Consider the following 24,397-nt stretch of genomic DNA (forward strand, 5'->3'; position numbering starts at 1 on the left):
AATCACTGTAGCCGAGGGCTTTCTGTGCCTGGAGAGGTGCGTGCACTGCAGACGAGAGTCTGGGGTGAGAGGGACAGGGGCAGGCCAGGTGGCGATTCTGACTCACGACCCACGAGTTATGGACAAGAGCGTCATTGCTCTAAAAAGCTGACTCTCCCAAGTAAAAACAGGTCCTAAGAGTTCAATCTTCGGCTGGAACCCCAGTCCCTGACTTTAGCCGAGTTCCTTCAGACACTGAGCCATTCCACTGACGGCACACGGCTCCTTCGTCTGTGCTGGGGGCTGGGGACCCCGCTTGCTCTCTCCACGCCCCAGAGCTGATGCTCACAAAAGGATGAATTCTGTAGATGGAGGTCGGGCTGAGGCCAGCCATGTGTCACAATGTGGCCGCGTCCTGGCAGGACAACCGTCTCTCCAGGCTTAGACAGTTGGCGGGCACGCATCTAGAATGCAGGGAAGCAGGACGTGGCTGTCCTCACCTGCTGTCCTCATGGTCCTCGTCATGCCTGCCCACCACCATCCGGGTGAATCCGTCACCTCCCAGACACGTGCCAACAGCGGTCAGCTCTGACCCCCATGGCCACGTGCCGCCTCAGTGTTTGGAGTGGGGGTGACGAGCAGCCTCAGGACTCAGCTCCTCTCCAACACTGCACCTACCTTGTTCGGGTGATAAAAACAACTCCTGTACAGTCACATCAAGGAAGAGTGTATGAAGCATACCTTAAAAAAAAACCCAAATTCACTAAAGTAAAACCAAAGCCATGACGTACTCTTCCAACCATACGTATTTGGGCAAGAGCTCAAGGCGATGTGAGTGTCCGCCAGGCACACCTACCTGAGCCCTGATGACCCAGGCACCTGCCATTATTCTGCACCACGAACCCTGTATCCCGTCCATCCTTCGGGATGGGGCATTAATGATGGTTTCTTGTCCCTCAGTGGGGAGGCCAAGTGAACACACTCCATGTGCATTGCTGATGGAGGGAGTAAATTACATCCTCTTTCTTGGGGAATTTGAAATCCAGACATTCAGAGACAGTGCAGGAGCTGCCACATGGATGACCAGGTCCCAGGGCATGACTTGAGTCTCAGGGACCATCCCTGCAGCTCATTATGGAGGCTACCACTCTCCCTGGGAGGACGTTCTGGTCCTTTGCAAGCAGCAGCCACACTGACGCTGGTGCTCCTGTCCCCCTGAAGTCCTCATGCGCCTGCCCACTAAACGGCCACTGAGACAGCTCACAGCATCTGCTCCTCCCAACCGGAGAGGGCGTGGTAACAAGACTGCGTGGGGACGGAAGCCCAGGCTTGGGCGAAGAGGACCAAATGGCCAATCTGGAAATTCAATTGCCTGAAAGGAAGACTGAATCCATTCAAATCACAATTGCAACTAATATTCAGGATTTTGTTAACTCTTATGATTTGTTCCACACTGTAGCACACACACCGTTGATTACACCCAACACAAAACAAAACAGAAGCCTAGGGACTTGGTTCTTGGACCAGCAGTTCCAATAGCATGATCAATAATTTGTAAGATATGTAAGTAGCTTTTTTTTTAACTCCCACTGATTCCACACAGAATATCAAAGTTCTAATTTAAAAGGAGAGCTGCACAAAGATGCCTTCGATGGTGAATGTAATCTAGACTCAGCTGTTCCATTCTGCAGTTTGTTTCCAGAATTTCATTATATATTTTTTTAAAGATTTTATTTATTTATTTGACAGAGATAGAGACAGCCAGCGAGAGAGGGAACACAAGCAGGGGGAGTAGGAGAGGGAGAAGCAGGCTCATAGCAGAGGAGCCTGACGTGGGGCTCGATCCCACAACGCCGGGATCACGCCCTGAGCCGAAGGCAGGCGCTTAACCGCTGTGCCACCCAGGCGCCCCACCAGAATTTCATTATATTTTTGATGAAGCATTTATGGTGAGCACATCTGTAACTTAATTGCACTTAATCACCAAATGACTTCTTATTTATGGGCCAAATAAATAGCTTTTAAACAGATCTTGAGTCTACCTCTCACAAACAACAGCTTCCAAAGCACAGAAGAAAATCACTATTCGTTGTAAACCTAATCCCACTACTCACGAGACCGAACCCATTTCTGGCACTGTTTGGTCCTACGATATTTGCCTGTGACATACGTGTTTAGCTTCACAAAAGCAGTTATCATTTTTCCCCAGTATCTTCTTCCTAAATTTTCTTTGATGCAAATCAGAGAGGCTCCTTGATTTAAATAAATCAATCTTTCTCTCTGACTTTTCCATAGATTTTGATGATTATCTCATATTTTCCTTTGACAAAAATTTACAACCTGTCAGAAACGTCTATTGCCAATTCTCAAATGCATATATCAGAATCCAGAAAAAGAATGATTTTTCTAAAATATTTGATTTTTGAGAATTATTTCATAAGCAGTTTTCAAATAGGAACTCACAGCAATTTTTAAGGTAGTATCGGTGACTTTCTTATTTTATAAACTTGATGTTTAATGAAAGTTAAGTTAATTTTCAGGTTTTAGTTAACAGAAGCTCATCTTTCCATCCTTGTGTAAACATTTTAATTTAAAATCTGTGCTATCCAACTTCCTGATGGACACGTCTCCAAAGGCCAGGGAAACAAAAGCAAAAATGAACTTTTGGGACTTTATCAAGATAAAAAGCTTCTGCACAGCAAAGGAAACAGTCAACAAAACTAAAAGGCAACCCACAGAATGGGAGAAGATATTTGCAAATGACATACCAGATAAAGGGCTAGTATCCAAGGTCTATAAAGAACTTATCAAACTCAACACCCACGAAACAAAGCATCCAGTCAAGAAATGTGCAGAAGACATGAACAGACAGGTCTCCAAAGAAGACACACAAATGGCCAACAGACACATGAGGAAATGCTCCACATCACTTGACATCAGGGAAATACAAACCAAAACCACGAAGAGATACCACTTCACACCAGTTAGAATGGTGAAAATTAGCAAGGCAGGAAACATGTTGGCAAGGATGTGGAGAAAGGGGAACCCTCTTACACTGTTGGTGGGAATGCAAGCTGGTACAGCCACTCTGGAAAACAGTATGGAGGTTCCTCAAGACATTGAAAATAGAGCTACCCTACGACCCAGCAATTGCACTACTACTGGGTATTTACCCCAAAGATACAGATGTAGTGATCTGAAGGGGCACATGCACCCCAGTGTTCATAGCAGCAATGTCCACAATAGCCAAACTGTGGGAGGAGCCGAGATGTCCATTGACAGATGAATAAAGAAAATGTGGTATACACACACACACACACACACACACATACACACACATACACACACACACACAGTGGAATATTACTCAACCCTCAAAAAATGAAATCTCAACATTTGCAAGGATGTGGATGGAACTAGAGGGTATTATGCTAAGTGAAATAAGTCAGAGAAAGACAATGATCATATGATCTCCTTAATATGTGGAACTGAAGAAACAAAACGGAGGGCTTCGGGGGGGGGAATGGGATAGGCCGGTGATGGGTAGTAAGGAGGGCACGTATTGCATGGTGCACTGGGTGTTATACGCAAGTAATGAATCATCGAACTTTACATCGGAAACCCGGGATGTACTGTATGGTGACTAACATAATTAAAAAATATTATTAAAAAGAAAAAAGAAACAAAACAGAGGATCATAGGGGAAGAAAGGGAAAAATAAAACAAGACGAAATCAGAGAGGGAGAAAAACCGTAAGAGACTCTCCACCACAGGTAACAAACTGAGGATTGCTGGAGGGGAAGGGGGTGGGGGATGGGGTAACTAGATGATGGGCACTAAGGAGGGCACGTGATGTAATGAGCACTGGGCATTACATGCAACTGATGAATCACTGACCTCTACCTCTGAAACTACTAATATAGTATATGTTAACTATATCAAATTTAAAAACATGACTGAAAATCTGTGCTATCCAGCAAGCAGTAGTCAGGCAGCACTCGCTGTTGCCAGTGGTGCGTGGACATTTGGGGACAACATATTCTTTCTCACTGAATCACATGACGGCAGGCGACACCAGCAGGGATTTAAGCATTGTCTCGTCCTTTCCCGCCGTCAGTGATGAACAACTGGGGATTTTCTAGCAGGGAAAATTTCTTTGGGGAGAACGTCTCATTCGGGAATGTGTGGGTCAGGCCTGCGAACTGCATGAGTCCCCTGGAGGTCATTTGTACGCAAGAAGAGGGGCAGAAGCGGGAGATGGGGCAGCAGGATGCGCCCCGGGGCCTCAGTCGTGTCGGTGGGGAGAGAAGACGCCGCGCGCTAACATACCGTGTCTCCCTACCGGAGAGATCCTGTTCGTGAGTTAGAGTCCTTGAACATGTTCAAAATATTTGAACAGAACTGCACACTGAACCTTCTTGAAATTCTTCATTACAGATCAGAGAGAGACGGTGTTTCCACAAACCAGTCTCTCCTTTCCACTCATTTTTTAAAAACTGTAAAAAACTGAAGTCAAAATATTTCTGTACATTTCTTTGAATCAAACAGGTATATTAAGAATCAACATCAGCTGTTACAGTTAAGAAGTGGTAAAGCGTGAATCCCTTCTTACTTGAGGGGGTTTATAAATTAGTGACCTGAGAAATAAATTAGGGGAAACCTTAGAAGCCACGAAAGTCTTTCTGCAGATAGCCAGGCACTCAGACCGACCGTGCTGGATAGAAAGGACAATGTGAAATGAAACTGCTCTTGTACAAGCACATTTCTGGTAGTATTAGAAAGCCAATCTCTTACTTGTTTCTTTATATGCGGCTTAATCTGATTTTATAAATACAAAGGAGAAAGCAAGGTAACTTAAAAAAATAAATATAAAGTGTAGGGGCCAAGGACAGGCTGCCCCAAAGATGGGCCACTGTGGTGTGAACGTCATTTTGAGTTGAAAGCAGTAAAACCCCAGCACATTCAGGAAAAGCTCTTCAGTTCCCCACTGACCGCCTGGAGTTACACTGGAAGGGAGAGCGCCATGAACAGACTCCCCTTTACCTAAGAACCCTATCTGCGCAACAGGGCAACGTCTGTGCTCCAAACGCGTCCTCTCACCTTCCTGCTTTCCTCCCCTCTAGCCGCCCAGCAGCCCCCGCTCCGTGGCTCAGCACGTCACGCGAGCATCACGTTGCCTGAGGAATATGGGACTCCTGCTGTCTCTGGACCATGCACGTCTGTGGGGATTCCCTGTACGCAGGCTCTTAGACTTGATTTTCTCCTGTTAATCTGTCTCATGTCAATGGGATTCTTACTCCGGCCAGAAGGACCGAGGCAGGGACAGGAACTTCTCCTCCCTGATAAGAGCAGGAGAAAGATGGGTGGGAATAGTGACGCCACCGCAAGTGAGGCTCCCAAGCGTCCCGTGTGTTAGCTGCAGTGTGATTCTCACGTGCGTGCAAGGAGAGGAGCAAACCTGACGTAGCCACACGCTCGACACACGAGTGTTGGCCAGAAAAATGCAATTCAAATCAAAAGAGAATGTTCCCTTCTGTGTCTCCTTAGAAATGTATTTTTCCTGCTTTATTGAAATACAGTTGACACATCACGCTGAGTAAGTTTAGGGTGTCCCACGTGATGACCTGGTGCGTGTGTATACCATGAAACGCTTACCACTATGCAGTTAGTTAGCACATCCTTCCCCTTCGTCCTGCACACAGTTACCGTATGTCATCATTACACTGAGAATGTTCCATCCCTCCATTCTTAGCAACCTTCTGCCATAACACACGCCTGTCACCTGCAGTCCCCATGCTGTACCTTAGATCCTGGAACTGCCTGTGGGTATCTGCTGATCGACACTTCCCCGGTGCCCCACCTCTGAGACGGTATTGAAAAACAAAAAAGGAAAGAAACATTTCACTTTATATCCTTAACATTTAAATGATTCATGAAGGTAAGAAAAACATTTCCTTGGAAAAGCTAGCCGGTAAAATGAAAATAATTTCATAGACACAAAAACACAAATTCTTAACAAAAAACTTTAACCTAACAAAAAATGTTAACCTCACAAACAATGTTAACCACCAAATTATACGAATAAAATCTTTCAGAAGTTTAGACCCGGAAACAAAACAAATGAGCAAATGCAAAAAAGAGAGAAGAGAGAGAGGCAAACCAAGAAACAGACGGTTAACTCTAGAGAACACACCGATGGTCACCAGAGGGAGGTGGGGGGGGGCAGGGGATGGGGATGAAGGATTGCACCTGTTGTGATGAGCACCGGGTGACGGATGGAGGTGTCGAATCACTATGTTATGTGCACCTGAAACTAACATAACATTGTATGTTAACTGACTGGAATTTAAATAAAAACTTAACAAAAAGAAGTACAGATCCGTTTATAAGGCTGTTTCACCCAGAAATTTATCCAAGAAAAATATAGAACCAAGAAAGGATGGTCCCATCTCATCATCACCTCTTCTGAGATTCATCCCCGGTCAACAGCATGAGAATACACACACACATAAGCACACACCTGCACACATGTGCACGCACACTGCCACCCTCCACGCACACTCTCACACCACGCACATACACACCCCACATATACAAATCACACACACACACTACACACCCCCATACCATACACACACACAGCACACCATATACTACAGATACACACATGCATGCACACACACACCCCATGTACAAATCACACACACACATACAGTACACAGCCTCACACCATACACACACATGCATGCACACACACAAGGGCATGCACAACCCCACCCTCCACACACATTCCCACACCATACACCCCACACCATACACACATCATACACACGCATTCTCTAATAATCTCAGTATTTAACAGGTGCACCATAGTTAACCAATTTTAACCAAATGCTCACATTTTTGGAGGAAGGAATTAAGTTGCTTGTAAAAATAAACTTTAAAAAAACCTAAAAAAGAGTTTCAGCAGACTGAGGATAAAGTGAGATTGTAGAGTACATATGGCGAATTTATAGTTTCTCAACACTTATTAAGCACAAAAAATTGGAATAAACTTTCAAGATGAAGTGTGTTGGAAAACAAATGGAATTTTTTTGTCCCTAATCAACTATATTTGGAATCCAAAGATGTCCTTCAGAGGGGGGTTTGTTACCGGCCAGCTTTTAGGCTCCGCTGGTGTGCATGTGAGGGAGGGCCCTCCTGTCCTGAATGCTCACAGCTGCTGTCCTGGGAGGGGCACTTGCAGGAGACCATCGTTAACAACGGTCATGACAGTCTTTACACGGGACAGGCCATTACTGGACATGCTTACTGTCTGCTCAAGGTGTGAGTAGTGGCCGATTTTTTCACGCAGAACCAGCTCAATATCGTTGTACTCAAATGCTTGGCCTGCCTGTGCTGGTCTGGAGTATGCAGCTGCCTGGGTCTCCACCTTACCTGGGAGACACTTGGGGACAAGCACGGCACACTTTGGGTAGGAAATGTTGGCTTTAGTACTTTTAGCAAATGCAAATTTATCTCAGCATTAGATGAACACTCTGGGCTCTAAACGTCAGGATTCTTCCAAAGCCTGGGGTCCATTTCATTGCCCACCACGGAGAAAACCGACCGGAGTGGAGAACATAGTAAAAATGATTTTCTGCCATCAAAATTTTACAAAAACCAGAAAAGTTAAGTCACACGAATGCTGGAGGGCATTGTGGGACTGAGAGCGGGTGAAGGCTCTTACATTTCCCTTAACACCAGTGTTTATTTGCCTGGAAGTCACCTAAGAAATTCAAGCTCCTGTCTGTTATCTGTCTGCTCTCTTAAAGGGAGACTAACTCCTGCCCTGTTCCTGGAGAGCACAGGCCACTCCCCTCCTGGTTTTCTGCCCCTTTTCTCTGCCTTGTCCTCCATCTGATGGGAAGCCAGAGATGCCCCTGGGCACCCTCTCCTGCTCGCCTGCTCAGACCCGTGGGGCTCCCTGCTGCTCAAAGGACAAAGGAGCGCCTGCCTTCCACAAGGGAATCAGCACATGCTCTCCCATCTTCTGGAAGATTCTTTCCTGCCCTCCCAGTTCCCATCTTCCAGAAGATTCTTTCCTGCCCTTCCAGTTCAGTTAGCTCCACTGTCTTTCTCATCTCTAGTGGCTGCTTCCCGGCCGACCTTTGCTGACCTGCACAGCTCACCCTCCTCAGAAAGCTCGTGGGTCGCCACGTGTCTCCTCCCAGCACCACCTGCTCTGGTAACTTAGACCAGCAGTTCGCCATAATTCCTTCAATGCAGACTTTTGAAAGAAGCAAAACAAGGATCTACCAAAACAAGTATCACGTGGCCATTACCATTTGGCTTTGATTTAGGTATTATTCGATTAATATTGGCCACTCCTGCTAGACTGTAAGTACCATCAGTACGAGGGGACCCATGACACGTTGTTCTCCCCTTTCCAGACCCAGCCAGGCCCATCCACGCCTCTGCCCACGAGGCCTCAAACCCCAGCCTGTCAAGATGTGAACAAGCAGGAGCAGGGGTTCTAACAGCTCAAGGTTCATCATTAAGGGACCCCAGCACCCACAGGGCCTGCCCGAGGAAGCCCAGCTGCCAAGAATTGCCGTCTGTCCAGCAACACCTGGGGACATCTTGGGGGCCGGAGGCTAAGTGCCAGGAGCCAGGCAGCAAACCCAGGTGCACAGGGACCACCCCCTTCCCAGGTTTGCAGCTTTCCCTTGGGCTCCACTGAACCCGGCTGGCCCCCACCTCCCCTCGCCCTCTGGCTCCCTTTAAACCATCACCTCTGCACAAACCCTGGGGGGCCCAGTTCACACCGGCGCCTCTCCTGTCCCAGGAGCTATGTCGCTGATCGGAGCCTGTGCTGCCCCGGTGCCCAGCGCCCGCCCGCTGATCTCTGGTCCTGGGCCGGTGACCCTCACGTGCTCGGACTATTTGTGGAATTAATGAGCCGCCAGGTTCTGCTTTGCTTCCTGACACATGGTTACCTAATGCTTTGGGCTGTCTGCTCCCTCAAGCCCTCTTAGAAGGAGACAGACAGTGGGGCTTCCCTGAGCTGGACTACGGGAGCATCAGGCTTTGGCTGGGATCCCACACACCACGAGGCCGCCTGCCTCCACGTCCCCTAATCTGCACGCTGTGGGCTAAGCCCCATGCCAGGCCATATACTCAGCTGCACAGGTGTTTCTTGCACCAGGGGCCACCGCTCCACTGCTGCCCACTCTACGTGCCCTGCACCTGCCCTTCCTGCACCTGCCCTCTCTGCACCTGCCCTTCCAGCACCTGCCCTCCTACATCTGCCCTCTAGCCCCTTCCCTCTGGCCCCATCCTTCCTGCACTTGCCCTTCTGTACCTGTCCTTCCCTTCACCTGCCCTCCCTTCACCTCCCTCCCTGCACCTGCCCTCCCTATTCCTGCCCTTGCAGCACCTGCCCTCCTGTACCCACCCTTTCAGCACCTGCCTTCCTACACCTGCTCTCCCTGCACCTGCCCTCCGTGCACCTGCCCTTCTAGCACCTGCTCTTCTTGTACCTGTCCTTCCCCCGCCGTGTCTGCATTCCCACCTGCCACCTCCTGACTGACTGCAGGAAGACGACGGTGTTCCATCATCCCCCCATAGGCACTTTGGTGATAAGAGAGTTTTCACTTAAAGACGGGTTTTGAGTTGAGAAGTGAAGTGTCGTGGAAGTGGGGCAGAGAAGGAAGATATTACAGAGAAGAGGGAAGAGGGGGTGAGTGCCACCAGGTCATGGGGTGTGGCTCAGGCAGGGCCAGGTTTCTCGTCCCCTGGGAGGGGCTGGAAAAGGGACAAAGCACGGAGGGGGTCACAGACACCACCAAACCATTAAATCCACAGAACATTCCTGCAGAGAGAAATCCTTTCTGAAGCACAGGGTCGGGCTTCTGTTGTTTCGATCCCGAGTGTGTGGCAGGAGGGGAGGCTGGTTGTTAGGCTCCTGCATGGTTTTGTTTCTCAACAATGCAGTGGCCCAGCCCTGATCTACAATGGGGTTCTTCCTGCCTCACAGGGGAAACTCAATTCAGTTACTGAAGTCACTAAACTGAACGGTTTTACTCAGTCAGTTCACTCAACAGACTTCTCTTTAGTCCCTATTATGTGCAAGAACTGCTGAGCGGTGGGGAGATGGGTGGGCCCAGGGGGCTTATACTTTAGGAGATGCTGGTGGGGATGGGGCGGGGAGAGGGGGCCCGCAGGGGCGCTCCGATACAAGGTTGTTATCGCTGAGGAAATCAATAAAAGGAAAAGACCGAGAGCTCCACCAGAACACACAGACCACCTAAGTCCTGCCCTGCAGACTTGCATGCCCGCAGACTCTGGAGCAGTCACAGACTGAGCGAAACGCAGGGTTCTGCCGTGGGTGCGCACAACGGGGCTCGAACGGACACACCCTTGCCATCTTCGGAGCCATGGCTCCAGAGCTCGCTCCCAGGTATGCTGTGCAATTTCCAGCATGACCCCAAGAACACTGGGGACTGTGTGGGGTGGCCCGGTGTGTGTGTGGGGTGTACGTCCCCATCTGTGTGGTGAGGCAAGGGAAGGACTCTGATGCAGGTGGAGGGTGCAAACTGGCTGCTGGCCAGCGATGGCCACAACACCTACAGTCCGTCCCTGCACCGGCCCCCAGCTCCCCCCAGCGCGTGGGTGACAGGAGAAGCCAAAGCTACTTCAAGTGTTTTGCTGTAGGATTATCAATGTCACGGTGCCCTGGCAGGACCACAGACTCTGAGCACCACGGGGGAGGGACAGGTGACCTTTGACGTACTGCCCTTCCCCAACTTATTTGCTGTGAGGAAGCCTTAAGGTCTGGGAAGGTCATCTTCAAGGTCATCCTGCTGCATTCTGGCCTGGCCAGACTGGACACCAATGCTGGCCACTGCTCGGTCAGTGGTCTTTGCGCCCCACCTGTCTCTAGACTGGCGGTTGTAGTGAAGACCAGACGAAAAAATGTAAAGCTGTACCCTTTTTAGTATGCACAGCTATCCCCTAATTTTTGTCCTAAGATTTGTGACATCATATTTTCTCACACAAGACAACTAAGAAGAATAAATGGGCATTATTTGCTAGCCAGCCTGATTTATCTGCTCAGGAAACACTTGGTGCCACATGATTTGAATGTGTTTTGAATTACTGTCCAAAAAAGTAATTTCCAACTCCTAATTCTGCTTGCTCAACTTTTTTTTTTCTGTTAAGATAGAAGCTTCTGCATTAAGCCCCTGGGTTTCACTGGCCACACTACAGACATGACCCATAACCCTTATGCTAGCCAGGCTAGGAAGGCATTTGTGTCCCCACTGCACTGATGACAAAACTAAGGCACAAAGGGGACAGATAAGAGATTTGCTGATGGCCACATAGCTGGAAAATCACAGGCACAGATCTTAACTGAAGATCTGAGGCATGGCTTGGTATGAGTTCTTGGCAGCCGGCATGAGATCCACAAATGTTTATACTGAACAAATGGTAGGTCCCCAAGCCGTAACTGCCGAGCTACCCTGCCGGCCCCCCACTTGCTTCTGAGCCCACTGACAGAACATGGTCAGCCCTCTCATGTGCTCAGCGGATCCACACCACTCTGGGGGCCTGGACACATGGAAGGACTGTGATTCTAGAATAGTCTCATGGATAAGGAGACCTACCCATCCCTGGAGATCCCGTGCCAGTGAAAGTCTCTGTGACGGCAGGAGGCATGGTAATGGGGAAACAGGGCGAGTGCACTGCCGGTGGCCTGCGGTCCCCGAAAGCCAGAGTTAGTGCTCCACAGGGACACATGGGATCCAGTAAACGCTCTATGTTCAGTGCACTTGGTAAACTCTCCCTGAGTTATTGCTGTGAAACATAAAGCCTGCGGATGGCTCCCGAAGTCTTGTGATGTCCCCGCAGGGCGTCTGCATCACCCCCACCCCGTCCTGCCTCTGCCCCAGTGTCAGGCCCTGCTCCTCTGCATGGACCTCCAGCAGCCCCCCTGGGGTCCCCGCTGCCGGCAGCTACCGCGCTCTGGCCACGAGGGCATCACGACCAGCTTTCTCTCCCCAGAGCACAGCTCCAAGGTCTCCACTCCTTTAAAGGAAAAACAAACCAACCCCAAGGTCTCTGAATTTCTTCAGCATAAACCTCAAACTCTCCAGGCAGGCGAGGCCCCTCGGAATCTGTCCTCGAGGACTTTCCTCCGTATTTCTCAGGCTCCCTTTAGCTCAGCCCACATTCCCGCTCTCCCCCGGCTGGGCCCTGGTGTCCTGGCGAGGCGTTTACACTCTCCCTTCTGTGGCAGGGTCTTCTCTGCTCCCTGTCCCCACCTCTCCCCCATTTCTGAATGTCCAAGTCCTTCCGTCTGTCGGTTTCCTATGGATGCTGTGGCAAATTACCGTGGACACAGGCGCTTCCAGTAACACTCGTGAGACCTGGTTTCGGGCCCTGCTGGGGAGAAGCTTGCAAGTCCCCACTCCACCCTCACACCACCTAGCAAGCTGAGCAAACGCAAAGCGGACAACTCTGGGGACATCAGGGAACCAAGGTTGCAGGGCAGCCCACTGCTCCCAAACTGGAGATGCAGATAGGCGGACGCAGAGAAGCACAGCCTGTCCGAGCAGACACCAATGCCCAGTGGAAAGCCCTACGCGGGAGGCTCGCTGGGAACAAGTCTGAGAATTAAGAACTTGGGGGAGCTGCTCTCAGGGGCCCCCACACTTTGGTGAGTCATACCTCTGGGGAGCCCTGCCAGGCTCTCACCGTGGAGAAAGAACCCCTGTGCGGACGGCAACTCGGAAAGACCCCAGAGCACTCCGCTCCTCTTAACAAGGCCTCGCCCAGGGGAAACTGGTCAACCAGAGCTAACTTACTGGGGTTCTCTCAGAGCCCGACTGACTGATGGGAAGGGAAACACTAACTCCAGCTCCTCTGGAGCTCCTGCCCCACCTAAGTGCGGGAAAATTCAAAACGATTCAAAACTGTGCAACAGAAGCAGTGTGAGGCCACAGCCTGGGGCCCCTGGAAGCCTGAGATTGAATCACAGGACCGCAAAAGGCCTCCCTCCCCACACCAACGGGCTCCTGTGTGTTCGGGGGCAAAACCAGTCACTGGAGGACATTTTAGCCTGACACCGACAGTGACAGCAAACAGTAAACACAGCCCAGCTGCTGGCCAAGAAAAACCGATGAAAACTCACGCCGAAGACATTTACCGAGGACGTCATGTCCAGCATCCACCGAGAAGGTACAAGGCATCCTGAGAGACAAGCAGCACGGTTTGAAGAGCCTCAGAGCCTCAGACCCAGGGTCAGACGCAGCAGCAACATTGGAATGCTCACACCGGGAGTTGAAACAACTAGATTAATATGCTAAGAGCACTAATGGATGAAGTGGACAACATGCGAGAACAGATGGGCAATGTCAGCAGGGGGATGGAAATTCTCAGAATCTAAAAGAAATGCCAGAAATAAAAAAATGCTGTCACAGAAATTAGGAATGTCTCTGATTGGCTCATCCATTAACTAGACACAGCTGAAGACAGACTCTGTCTTCATTTCTTAAAGAAATGTCAAGAGAAACTTCCAAAATTGAAATGCAAAAAGAAAATATATAATTTACAAGGCAGAACAGAATACCCAAGAACTGTACGACAATTCCAAAAAGCGTAAAATACTCATCATGGGAATACCAGAGACGGAGAAAGAGGAGAAGGACTGAAGAACTTTTTGAAGCAATAATAGCTGAGAATTTCCCTGAATTAATGATGTACACCAACCTCAAATCCAGGAAGCTCAGAGAGAGACGAGGAAATAAATACCAAAAATCTACATGGACGCACATCGTATCCCAAACACTGAAACTCAAAGACCAAGACAATGTTTTAAAGAAGGCACAGGAACAAACTCTTTACCCATAGACAAGGAAGGGTGGGAACTGTCCTGGACTCCCTTCAGGACTCACAGCATTTAGAGGTGGAGTGAGAGGTCTCAAGTGTTAAAAGAAAAACAAAGAACCCCACTAAGGTACAATTCTATAATCAGTAAAAGGAGAAATAAAGTAAGGGCTTTCTTAGACAAAAAACTGAGGGGATTTGTTGCCAGTGAATCTGGCTTGCATGATATTTTAGAAGAACTATTTCAGAAAGAAGGAAAAGGACGTAAGTCAGAAACTCATTCTAGCTAACAAGGAAAAATCATTAGAAAATGAGCAAATAAAAGTAAAATAAAATAATTTTTGAATTCTTAACTGATCTAACAGACAACAGTTGGCTCAAAATGATAACAGCAACAAAGTACTCAGCGATCACAGCTTATGGGTAAGTGGAATGGGGGACATAAGGAGTACGACAGAGGAACTGGGAATACTCTGTTATGAGGTACATGTCCTGTGTGTGAAGCAGCAGGGTGTTACCTGTGAGAAGACTTGGGTTCATTGTAAATGAATACTGAAAACTCTTGAAAAAATAAGAAAGGAAGCATAATTGATATGCGAAGGAGGGAGAGAAAATGGAATCATAAAATGTTGAATTAAAACCAGAGAAGTGACAAAAACACTGGAAGACATAAAAAGAAACAAGAACAAGGGCAAATAATAGATAATAGTAACAAATATGGTAGATATTGATCTAACTACACCAGTAATCACTTTATTTTTTTATTTTTATTTTTAAAGATTTTATTTATTTGACAGAGAGAGAGAGAGAGAGATAGCGAGAGAAAGCACAAGCAGGGGGAGCAGCAGGCAGAGGGAGAGGGAGAAACAGGCTCCCCGCTGAGCAAGGAGCCCAATGTGGGACTTGATACCAGGACCTTGAGATCATGACCTGAGCCGAAGACAGACACTTAACTGACTGAGCCACCCAGGTGCCCCCTGTAAATACCAATGGTATAAATACACTAATTAACAGCCATGTTAAGATGCTCAACATCACTCATTATCAGGCAAATGCAAATCAAAACCACAATGAGATACCACCTTACACCTGTCAGGATGGCTAAAATTAACAAGTCAGGAAACGACAGATGTTGGCAAGGATTCGGAGAAACACTCTTACACTCTTGGTGGGAATGCAAGCTGGTACAGCCATTCCGGAAAACAGCACAGTTTCCTCAAAAAGTTAAAAATAGAGCTACTTTATGACCCAGCAATTGCACTACTAGGTATTTATCCAGAGGATATAAACATAGTGATTCGAAGGGGCACATGCACCCCAATGTTTATAGCAGCAATGTTCACAATAGCCAAACTATGGAAAGAGCCCAAATGCCCATGTACTGATGAATGGATAAAGAAGATGTGGTACACACACATACACACACAGACACACAGACACACACACACACAATGGCATATTACTCAGCCATGAAAAAAATGAAATCTTGCCATCTGCAATGACACGGATGAAACTAGAGGGTATTATGCTAAGCGAAATGAGTCAGTCAGAGAAAGGTAAATACCATATGATCTCACTCATATGTGGAATTTAAGAAACAAAACAGATGAACATATTTGAAGATTAAAAAGAAAGATGGAAGCAAACCATAAAAGACTCCTAATGACAGAGAACCAACTGAGGGTTGATGGAGGGGAGGTGGGGATGGGCTAAATGGGCGATGGGTATTAAGGAGGGTACTTGTGATGAGCACTGGGTGTTGTATGTAAGTGATGAATCACTAAATTCTACTCCTGAAAGCAATATTACACTATATGTTAACGAACTAGAATTTAAGTTAAAAATAAAAAAATAAAAGAGATTGTCAGAATGTATAAAAAACAAAACCCAACTGGTATATTGTCTACAAGAAACCTACTTTATATCAAACATAAAGACAAACAGATTAGAAGTAAAGGGATGGGGGAAGAAACACTATGCTAACACTAATGGAAAGAAAGCTGTGTTAGCTGTATTAATCTCAGACAAAGTAAACAGTCAGAGATAATGAAAGCCATTACATAATGATAAAGGGTCAATCCTCCAAGAAGACCTAACAATCCTTAACATGTATGTGACTAGCAAGAGAATATTTAAAATACACAGGGCAAAAACTGAGAATTGAAGGAGAAATAGATAAATGTACTATTATAGTTGGAGATTTCATCACCTCTCTGTCAGAAATGGAAAGATCCAAAAGGCAAAAAATCATAAGGACATGGTTGAATTGAAAGACGCTCTCAATTTGCTAGACTTAATGGACATCTGTAGACTTAATTCATTTAGCAACAGCAGAATACATATTCTTCTCTAGCTCAAAGAGAACATTCACCAAGATAGACCATATTCTGAGCTATAAAGTAAATTTGAAAGAATAGAAATCATACAAAATATGATCTCAGACAACAATGGAATTAAACTAGAAATCAATAACAGAAAGATAGATGGAAAATACTTGGAGATTATACAACACACTTCTAAATAACACAGATAAGAAAAGAGTCTTAAAAGAATTTTACAAATATTTTGAAAAAATGAAAATAGAGCAACAAATTTTTGGACTGCCGCAAAAGCAGTGTTTAGAGGACTGTTCCTAGCATTGCATATATTAGAAAAGAAATGAGATCTAAAGTTAATAATCTAAGCTTCCACCTTTGGAAAGAAATAATAAAATATAATAAAAGAAAGAAATAATAAAAATTAGAGCAGTGATAAATGAAAGTGAAAACGGGAAATGAAAAGGTAAAATCAATGAAACTGAAAGGTAACTCTTTTATCTTTGAAAGATAAATAAACTTCTAGTCTGGTTCACTAAGAAAAAAAGAATACACAACTTGATACCATCAGAAATGAAAATGGGGCCATCACTACTGCTCCTATGGACCTTAAAATGATAGAAAAAGAATATTCTGAACCACTTTAAACCCAAAATTTGATAACCTGAATAAAATGGACAAATTCCTTGAAAGACATAATCTACCAAAACTCACACAAAGAAAAATAGATGATCTGAATAGATCTGTATCTATTAAAGAAATTGAATCAACAATTAATAACCTTTTAACACAGAAAGCACCAAGCTCAGAGGGTCTCACTGGAGAATTCTACCAAACATTTAAGGAAAAAATTATACCAGTTTTCTACAGTCTCATCCAAAAAAATAGAATCAGTGAGTATACACCCTTACACTTCCTATGAGGTTGGGACTACCAAATACCAAACAAAAAAACACTACAGAACAGGAAAACTACAGACCAATATCTCTCATAAACCTAGATCAACAAAATACTAGCAACTTGAACCCAATTATAAGAAGATTCATACACCATGACCAAGTGGCATTGATTCCAAGTATATAAAACTGATTCAAACTTTGAAAATCAATTAATGTACTCCATCACATCAAAGGCTAAAGAAGAAAAGTCATATGATCATATTAAGGACATGCAGAAAAAGCACACGATAGAATCCAGCACCGATTTATGGAAAAAGGAACTTCCACATCTTGGTAGAAAACACTGACAGAAAACCTACAGATGGCATCGTACTTAGTGATAAGGAACTAGATGTTTTCCAGCTAAGATCAGAAACAAGACAAGGGTGTCCCCTCTCAGCACTCCTACTCAGCACTGCACTGGACATCCCGGCTAATGCAATAAGACAAGAAAAGGAAGTAAAAGGTATGGAGTCTGGGAAGAAAGAAACAAAACTCTTTTTTTTTTAAAGATTTTATTTATTTATTTGACAGAGACAGCCAGCAAGAGAGGGAACACAAGCAGGGGGAGTGGGAGAGGAAGAAGCAGGCTCCTAGCAGAGGAGCCTGATGTGGGACTCGATCCCAGAACGCTGGGATCATGCCCTGAGCCGAAGGCAGACGCTTAATGACTGCGCCACCCAGGCGCCCCGAAACAAAACTCTTGTTATTCACAGCTGACATGATTTTTTACGTAGACAATCCAGAAGAATCAATAAAAGATTCCTAGAACTAATAATTGATTGTAGCAATATTGCAGGGTGCAAGGTCAACATACAAAATGTACTTGTTTTCTTATTAACTGGCAATGAACAACTGGATTTTGAAATTAAGAACACAAAACTATTTACATTGGTGCCAAACCTTGAAATAGGTTTACAGCTAATAAAACACGTGCAAGTTCTATATGAGGGGAACTATGGAATTCTGATGGAAGAAATCAAAGAAGTTCTGAAAAATGAAGAGACAGTCCATGTATACGGATGGGAACACCCCATATTGTCAAGATATCCGTCACTCCCAACTTGATCTATAGATCCAATGCAATCTTAATTCATGGATATCGACAAACTGATTCTAAAGTTTGTGGGCAGAGACAGAAGACGAGGATAGTCAATGCAATATTGAAGAAGAGCCCTGCAGAGAAATTCCCTGACATCACATCCTACCTCAAAGCCACAGTCATCAGGACAGTGAGGTATCAGATCAGTACTCCAGCTGGTCTGAAGGGCTAACTTGCTTCAAGTTGACACACTCCTTCCTTGCTGACCCAAGGCCCTTGATCAGTAACACAACTGACTCACTCTCTTTGAGATCTGCAGGACACTGGCCCTGGGGAGAGGTGGACCAGAATGTTCCCAGGCCAGCAAGCCTGCCTGAAGCTGCCTCGGCTTTCCGATTAGCCCAGCAGTTTTTTAGCAAAATGTTTTTCTTTTTTTAGGTCACACGAATGATCTTAGTCACCTCCCTTTGTGCATCTAGAGAACTTGCCCTCATTTGCAGAAAGAACCGTGTCCTCCAGCATGTCACAAAACAGGAATCGGACCCCCTCACACAAGCCTCTTGCTCCGAGATAATGTCTAGCTGGCACATGGAGTCTGCACGTACTTGAGACACGCTGCGGGCCTCTGCGCTCCCTTTGCTGGTCAGCTGCCCTAAACCCCTTTAAAAACCCCTGGGCCAGAAGCAACCTCAGCTTTGATTTGGGACAAGAGTCCTTCCTCTCCCCATGTGGCCGGCGTCCTGAATAAAGCTCAAATTCCCTTCCAATCAAAAACTTGTCTCTTGAGTAATGTCTTTTTGAGTGAGGGGCAGCGGAACTTGGGTTCCATGATAGTACTGGGGAAAGAAGAGACAAACAGATCAATGGAACAGAATACAGAGCCCAGAAACAGACCCAGATAAATACAGTCATTGAATCTCGACAAAGGAGAATAGCCAATTCAACAGAGAAAGGATAGTTTGTTTTTTGTTTTTTAAATAGTGTCAGAATAACTAGATGTCCACATGTAAAAAAGAAAAAAGAAAAAGGTGAGTCCGGATGCAGACCTTACATCTTTCACCAAAATTAACTAAACCTGGATCACAGACCTAAACCAAACAATAGAGCTATTAGAAGGGAACAGGGCATAACGTAGAGGAGCCTGCGCTTGACAATGAGTGTTTAGACACGACGCCAAAAACCATGATCCGTGAAGGAAAAAATTGATTGCGTAGATTTAATTACAATTAAAAATTTACTCATTATTCCCCAACCTTGAAGGCAACCAAGGTGTCTTTCAGTAGGTGAATGGATAAAGAAGCTGTGGTCTATCCAGACAGCGGAATACGATCGTTGAGTGACAAAAAGACATGAGCTGCGGAGCCACAAAACGACGGGGCGAACATCCGATGCGTATCGCTGAGCTGAAGAAGCTAGTGTTAACAAGGCTCCGTACTACACGATTCCAATTGTACGACATTCAGCGAAAAGGCAAAACTATCGAGCCTGCAACAGGACCGGGGTTGCCAGGGTTTGTGGGGGAGGGGGGGATGAAGGGTGGAGCATGGAGGATTTCCAGGGCACTGAGCCGGCTCCGTGTGACCCTGTGATGGTGACGGATGACCCCGGACTGTTTGCAGAGACACACAGGAGGCACGGCACCAAGAGCGAGGGCGAGCGCGAATGACGGACTCCAGGCAGGGATAGTGGGCCGCACCCGTACAGCGCTAATACGAGGTTGAATAAGAGGGAAACCGGGGTGGGGGCTCTAGATTTCCTGTTCAACTTTTAAGTATACCTAAATGGCTCAAAATGATAAAACCTATTAATTGAAAGCAAAACCAAACCCCCCACAACCCAACACACACGTTTATCTTAGCATTGTCAGAAGTCTGAAATCCATTTCAGAAATCCATTTCAGTAGGTGAAACAAGACATCAGCAGGGTTGGGTCCCTTTCCAGAGACCTGTGGGGAATGGTCTTCCTGCCCTTTCTAGGGCTGAAGGCCACCTGCATTGCCGGCTCGCGCCATCAGTCCACCTTCAAGGCCGGAAGCGGCTGGCTAGTTCCCCATATCACACGTCTCTCCTTGGGCTCTTCTGTCCCCTGAGGGACCCGTGACCACACTGGGCCCACTTCACGGTCCAGGACAATCACCTACCATTAAGGTCTGCTGATTGGCAACCTTAAACCCCCTTTCCACGTAACCTGACATGTGTGCAGGTTCTAGGGATCAGGACATCGCCACAGCTGTCACGCTGCATGCCACATCACGGCACACTATCATCTCCGCTGCTTATCTGCAAGCACTTTCTGTGTCCCTCAGTCCCTGCATGTCCTCCTTCTTTATGCGTTTGTGTCCCTCCCTCCACCCCAAGCCTCAAGGTCAGGGTCTGGCTCTTGTTCATTTTGCTTGGCCGCAGTGTATGACTAATCAGCACATGATGAATTATTGATGCATTCAGACTTGGCTGAAGGGTTTCCTCGCATACATATTATATATGTTCATAAGATAGTACAGCCAGTCTTGCTGCATGTCTGAGAAAATCTGGGGCAGAAGACACCAGATCGTTTCCCTATGTATCTGCCTGATGCTCAGGTGAATAGTCGCAATAACAGGTAGAGAGCAGACAGTGAAGGTCTGCACAGTGCGTAGCTCCAGTGACAGGACAGTGCTCACCGTGCAGAAGCCCGTTCCTTCAGACAGAGCCTGTAGCAGGCAGTGGCCCTCAGGGCTGGCTGCTCTACGAGGCAGCTGATTTTATCCTCCTCTTCTGCAGACTGGAAGCAAAGGCTTAGAAATAGGATATCAGAGGCAGGGTGTGGGGCAGATGGTCCAGACCGGAGCTCAGGACTCGAGTCTGGGATCTGGTGGCTAGTTCTGCTCAGCCCCTCCCCAGCTTTGTGTAAGAATGACCTCTAACTCTTGGCAAGGGAGTCACTAGTAATCCTGAGGGTCCCCAGGCCTTGTTCCTCCAGCTTGAGAGGCAGGCAAAGGCATCCAGCAACCCAAGCCACACACAACGTCCTGACTTTGGGGTCTGAAACATGATTCTTCTCGAGGCGAAAGGGACTATGAAAGGCAGGGAAGCAAGGCAGGACACAACAAAGGCAGAGTGAGGGGCCTCAGGGGCTTCCTGGAGGATTTGGGGGGGGGGCTCCTTTGTGCCAAGACTCCTATTAAAGATGAAATAAAATACTGAGCTAGAAAGAGAGACTTCAATGATTTTCCAAACTTCAAAACTCAGCCTCCCTAAACCCCCAGCCTGCCTCGCCTGCTCGGGAAATTGGGTTAATCAACGTTGTCATGCAAAATATCAGACCTGAGACAGCAGATCCACCCGGAGCCACTGTTTGCCTCGAGAAGCGTATGCCTTGAGATTTTAAACGAAGACTTCTGTATAGACAGGGATTCTATTTATGAAATGTTGGCTTTCAGGTGTAGAAGTTAATTTCTGTTCTTGATCAGAAATCCTGTTCTCCACATATCACAGTTGATATGTTCTTGACCTCTGGCAGCTGAGGGGCAGATCGAACCACTTCCGTGTTCACATCCCTTCCCCAGACGGTGAGACTCCTCACAGCTGGGGCACGTGCTGCGTGTGGTTTGAGTGCCTGGCACTCAGTACAGCACTGGTGGCTTCCAGAAGCAGGTGACCTCCCAGCTACGGCTGGTCTCGTGCGAGTGATGCTGAGCATGTGGGGACCATCCAGCACTGGTAAGCACACACATGCACATGCACATGTATACACACATACACGTGTGTGCACACATGTACACTCACACACACACGAGCATGGCTGGTCTCGTGCGAGTGATGCTGAGCATGTGGGGACGATCCAGCACTGGTAAGCACACATATGCACATGCGCATGTATACATACACATGTGTGCACATATGTAGACACATACACACGTGTGTGCACGGCTGGTCTGAGTGATGCTGAGCATGCGGTGACCGACCAGCACTGGTAAGTACACACGTGTATACACACACACACATATACACGTGTGAACACATATGTACACATTCATGCATGTACACATATATGGGAGACACATATAATAGATAACAATTATTTTTCGGTAGTTAAGAAAGGTGACTTAGAATAAATATAGCTCACTTTGACCTAACCTGATCCTCAGAACAGCTCCTGAATTTATACATGATTATGGCAATATTTGGAAATTAAGAAAAGGAAGTCTCTGAGATTGAACAACTTACTTAAATCCACAGTGAACAGCAGGGAGAAATCAAATGTCTATTATCTGCCCCCAGATCACTGGAAACCCTAAAGCTTCCAAGAGACCTGAGTCCAAGCCACTGCTCGGTCACTTACTGCTGATCAGGGGTGGACGAGCCACTTGACCCTTCGAGACTCCATTTCTGTACTGGAGAACAGGAGCGTGCCCGGCGCTATTCTGTCGTGAGTCCCCAGGGCTGTATCAATGTCTGTCAGCTCTGTTCCACGCACCTTACCAAACCGTGTATTACGTAATTCACGTTTTCCTTTTATAACATGCATTTAAAAGTTCGTTTTTAACATACACTTGTCTGCCACAGCCAAAGAATAGACAATCTGAAGACAAAAGCAAACAAAAAACCCACAAGAGCTAATATTCTCTATCCCAGTAAATAAGAACGAGGCAGACAGATCTCATTACAACCAGAATGCAATCTGGGAACAGCAACCACTCCAGTTCAGGCCGAGCATCAGCAAACTTGATTTTGCGCCCAATTGGAAGAGTAAGTGGTACAGACAAGTCACGTCACCCAGGAACGTAACACTCAATATTCTGGACGTATCCATGGGGCCGCTGCAAATCAGCTCCGTCTGAGATACACCAGACTCTGGAATCCAGCAGAGGCTATCAGTTTTAATCACTTCTGAATTTTTCTACAGATGTCATTTCGACAAAACAGTCTACAAGTCCTCCTAGAGTGGAATTCAGTTAGCGTGTTATTACCAACGATGGGCCCTCGTTCCAGCAATTTCCCAGGTGCAAATGCCACGCAAACAGAACGGTCATTTCCTGCAGCACTCCCTAAATCTACATCCGTATTCCGCCACTGCCAGGGACACGTTAGAAAGCCCAGGGCCGCCTCTTGAAACACAAACACGTGTCATTTGCATGTGTGGCTCCTAGCGCAACAAGTAGATGGGCCTGACTGCTCGCAGCTTTTCAACATCCTGACGATCCCAGCGTGACGGCTGGGCGGGCTGCGCGTCAGGATGGCCCTGCCCCGAGGTGCAGCAGCACCTGCCCTGGGCCGGGTCGCTTCAGCAGGTGTGCGTTTGCACGAGGATGAGGAGGGGCCGATCAGATCTCCTCAGCACCTTTGCAAAGGGCAGCCGGGGCTTTCACCTCCCCTGCAAGACGGCACAGGCCAGGCGGGAGAGGAGCGGTGTGCATGCTGCATGTGGTGGGGACCAGTGGCTGGACGGCGGGGTGTGGTGAGGCTCCCGAATATCAGGTGGGCAGGCTTATGTGGCTGGGGAGGGGGCTGCAGCCTCCTCTGCTCCCCTGCCCCATCGCCGTGGCCTTGGGTCCACTGTGGGTGTCCTCACTGGCTTTCTGCCCTCATGGCCAAGGTTGGGACGTCCCAACACCCCCTTCCTGTTCTCTCTCCTAACCTCCAAACCCCACAGAGGCTTCTCCCTTGCCTCCCGCTACGGACCCTGTGTGTGTTCCCAGAGTCACATGTGAAATCTCACCCCTGGTGTGATGGCGTCAGGAACTGGGCCTTGAGGAAGAGATGAGCTCATGAGGGTAGAGTCCCCAGGATGGGATCAGTGCCCTTGTCAAGAGACCCAGGGAGCCTCAGTCCCTCCTTTGGGCCAAGATACAGTGAGAAGACACTGTCCAGGAACCAGGCAGAGGCCTCATCAGATGTCCAGCCTCCAGAACCAGAAGTAAGTGTCTGCTGCCTGGAAGCCCCTGTCTGTGGCACTCTGTCTCTGTCATAGCCGTCTGATGGACACATGCAGTCCTCACCCCCTCAGCCTCTTCCAGAATTCCTGAACATTGTGCCTTCCAGAATTCCCGAACATGTGCCTCTTCCAGAATTCCCAAACATATGCCTCTTCCAGAATACCTGAACACCACGTGTCTTCCAGAATTCCCTAATACCATGCCTCTTCCAGAATTCCCAAACATTGTGTGTCTTCCCAAATTCCTCAACACAGTGTCTCTTCCAGAATTCCCAAACATTGTGTCTCCCAGAATTCCCAAACATGTGCCTCTTCCAGAATACCTGAACACCTTGCATCTT

Source organism: Ursus americanus, chromosome 27 (assembly GCF_024610735.1).
Source record: "Ursus americanus isolate L20-20 chromosome 27, mUrsAme1.1.p, whole genome shotgun sequence".
Lineage (NCBI taxonomy): Eukaryota > Metazoa > Chordata > Mammalia > Carnivora > Ursidae > Ursus > Ursus americanus.